The sequence below is a fragment of the Brassica napus genome, chromosome C6, assembly GCF_020379485.1.
Source record: "Brassica napus cultivar Da-Ae chromosome C6, Da-Ae, whole genome shotgun sequence".
NCBI classification, from domain to species: Eukaryota; Viridiplantae; Streptophyta; class Magnoliopsida; order Brassicales; family Brassicaceae; genus Brassica; species Brassica napus.
The window spans coordinates 11,500,683-11,504,284 of record NC_063449.1 but is presented as its reverse complement, the minus strand read 5'-3'; the positions used below and the strand labels follow the sequence as shown (position 1 = coordinate 11,504,284).

The following is a 3,602-nucleotide window of genomic DNA, read 5'->3' as shown; positions in this document are numbered from 1 at the left end:
TGTTATATATTACATGGGTTGGACTGGTAGGTATAATTTAGTGCTTGTGAGCTTCCACATTAGATCCAGAGACTTCAAAATGATCCAAGTACCTCGTAGGGACGGAGATGAAGTGCTTCTAAGGATGAAGAATGTGAGTCTTATAGAGTATGGTGGTAAAGTAACTATCATTGACCAAACCAATCTTAGGGAAAAGGGTATGCTTGATTTATGGGCTGTGGAAGATGCTGGGAACAGAACAGCTGGTCAAGGAAAACTATGCATGTTTTGCAGTCTTCGCAGCTACATTTGGTTATTAATAACATAACTATATACAACATGAAAGGTACAACTCACGATAACAAGGTTTTCTTTATACCAGAGGATATGTTTTTCTCCCTTCACATTCTCTCTTATGACCTTGGAAGCAATGATATGACAAAGATCGAAATAAAAGGAATACCGGACCACTGGTTTAGTACTGATAAATCAACCGTTAGCGTGATGTTGATGGATCAGAGTGAGAGTCTCGTGTACTTGGAGACTTGAATTAGACGTTGCGCTTCTACCTCTCTAATGCATTTTTGTTAATTTTGTTTTGTGTGTTAGACTAAATACACTTATGTTATTATTAATTGCTGGTTTTATATGATATTTTATAGAGTTTAATCGTGTGTTCTTGTGTTGGTATCAAGCACGCACTCTCTTTCGCGTTGTTTTTCGTTAAATATGTTCTTTTAAAACCGTACGTATACGTATTATATTGCCTTTCTTGTTATCTTGTGGTGTGCATAGTAGTGCTTCTTATAGTTGTTTTGGCTGCACCTTTGCATTTGAATGTAACTATGCATGAATTTGAACTCGGATTGCTTTATTTTCTTAGGTCATATGTATTATAAGAAAATACGGTATACATTTTCCACACTTTGTGAACTGCAACATACACGTTTCTACTTTTCGAACTATGTAAGGCGATTAAGATCTTGCACTACTAATTCTCATTCTGTGGTTCAAGAATGCTTGTCTTACCTGAAAAGTTAAATTAGGCACAATATAATGCAATGATAATAACCTCTAAAAACACACACAAATTCTGTGCAGCTTATATTTCTTAGGATAACTGTGTGTTATAAACCGGGGCGTCTAGCTCTGGTGGTAAAGGACTCACAGCTGTGAGCACCGCCACCTAGGTTCGATTCCCGGCCACTGCGGATTTAACATTCGGGCCGCAGCGACACAGATTAGTCTCTTGGACCTGGAAAGCCGTTGGGAAACTGTGTTTAATCAAAAAAAAACTGTGTGTTATAAATTGCATGCATTTTAGTTGTTTATGGGAATAGTAAAGAAAAATTGAGAAGCACAATTTATTAAATCTAAACATCGAGCACAATGTAAAGACACCAAGAACTTATAACTTCAGTTGTCAGTTTTCTCCAGTCCTTTAACTCTTGGAACACATCGGTACCGAGCAGAATAAACTGGTCCATGCTATAACATACAATGCGACTTACTCAAGAAAACCTGTAGTGTAAATATGTATAGCTAGAAATACCATTTTGGCTACAGAAACAGTCTCTATCAGAAACAGCATTGGTTAGAGCTCTCCCCACATCTTTTGGGTTTGAAGTTTGGGTCATTAGTTATACCCTTGAAAGTTGAAACCTATACTTTCACTGCCCTTGCGTCATATCATTTTTCATACTTATTGTTTTGCAAAATCTCAAAGTTCCACATTAGTTTTTATTGTCTGCATATTTTAAAATGTTTTTTTTAAACAAAAATGTGTGAGTTTCATGCAAGAAACAAAAGGTACGCATAAAGTTGCACAAACACAAAGATTATAAGAACTTCTCTTCTTATTAGATTTAGAAACTCTCTCAAAACTAAATCTTTCAAATGTTTCTCTTGATGGAACATCTCTCCATGAGAACTCTTTATATAGGAAGAAGCTACATCTTTTCTAAGGGCGAAGCTACATCTTTTCCTAATAATAATATGGAAACATTCCTAAGCTCGATATGTTTTCCTTTTTCCTTAACCCATCAAACTTCGCTTTAATGAGTTAACTTGCTCCTCAAGTTAATTGGAATTATCCAACATTCTCCCCTTTAATTCCAACTTGAATCTTAGGTATGTTGATCTTCTGAACTCCAATGAACTTCCATAGACCGTTAATAGGTGCATCGCATTTCTTCGACACGATGTTGCATCAGAACGTGAGTATAGATGCTTCACTGCTTCTCTATGATTCTCTCTTAAGCATCCTATGGTGCTTCGATACGATGTTGCATCAATCTCAGGCTCCTCCTCTGCCTTTGATACTTTCAAACTCGTCTGCATCAGAACGTGAGTATAGTTACATGACTCCATCTTCGTCTTGACAAGTATACCTTGCGCGTATCCTTCTTGTTTGATGTGAATGCCATCAGCTCCTTGCGTTACTTCTATACCAAGATAGTATGTAAGCATCTCGAGGTCTGACATCTCAAATCTTCTTGACATATCATCTTTGAATTGCTTGATAACATTGAGCGAAGTCCATGTTACAAACAAGTCATCGATGTATATAGCTATGATCAGAAGCTCCCCCTTCTGTTTCTTTTGATATACCGCAGGTTCCTTGGTGCACTTCGTGAACTCCATCTCCTTGAGAACACGGTCGAGTTTGATGTTCCAAGCTCTCGGAGCTTGACGCAGACCGTATAGTGCTTTGCTAAGTTTGTACACATGATCCTCCTTTCCTTTCTCCACAAAGCCTTCTGGTTGAGTAACGTATACATCCTCATTTAAGTATCCATTCAGGAACGCAGTTTTCACATCTAAGTGATGGATCTCCCATCCATTAGTTGCTGCTAACGCCAAGAGTAGTCGTACGATTTCTATCCGAGCAACTGGTGCAAATACTTCGTCGAAGTCTATGCCTTGTTGTTGCACGTAACCTTTTGCGACTAGCCTTGCTTTGTTTTTGATCACCGTTCCATCTGCATTCCTCTTGATCTTATAGATCCACTTCAAACCTATCGGTTTCACACCTGCCGGCTTCTTGACGAGCTTTCAGGTCTTATTTTTGATGATAGATTCGACCTCTGCCTTCATTGCATCGATTCAAGCTTGTATCACTGCAGCTTCGATGTAACTTTCTGGTTCACCATCGATGGTGAGCAAGAGTCTGCCACCTTCAAATTCAGCAAGTAGGATGTAATCATCGAACCGCTTTGGTTTTCTGATGTTACGGCCATATCTTGATGTTACATGCTGGTCTTGGTTTGCATCGTTGTTCTCTGCTACTTCGTGGTGTTGGTGATCTTGATGCTCATCACCATCTCCTTCTTCTGTAACATCAATATGAGGAAGCTTGAATGATCCTGGTTCTTCGTCCACGTTTGTTGATAGTGTATACGATGCGGTGAGATGTCTAGTTACACCGTTTTCTTCACACAAAATGAACAACTCAGAGGATGTGAACTCTCCTCCTCTATCGGTGCGAAAAGTCTTGAGTTTTAGCTTCGTTTGATTCTCCACGTACTCCTTGAACTTTTTGAACCGATCGAACGCTTCACTCTTCTCTCTTAGCAGCATCGTCCACATATATCTTGAGTAATCATCAATTAAGACAAATACAT

General features: G+C 38.7%; 1 pseudogene; it reads left to right on the top strand.

The window, feature by feature from the left end:
• LOC125588341 overlaps positions 1 to 528 on the top strand; it is a 3,912-nt pseudogene extending 3,384 nt beyond the window's left edge.
• Positions 529 to 3,602: the final 3,074 nt, after the last annotated feature.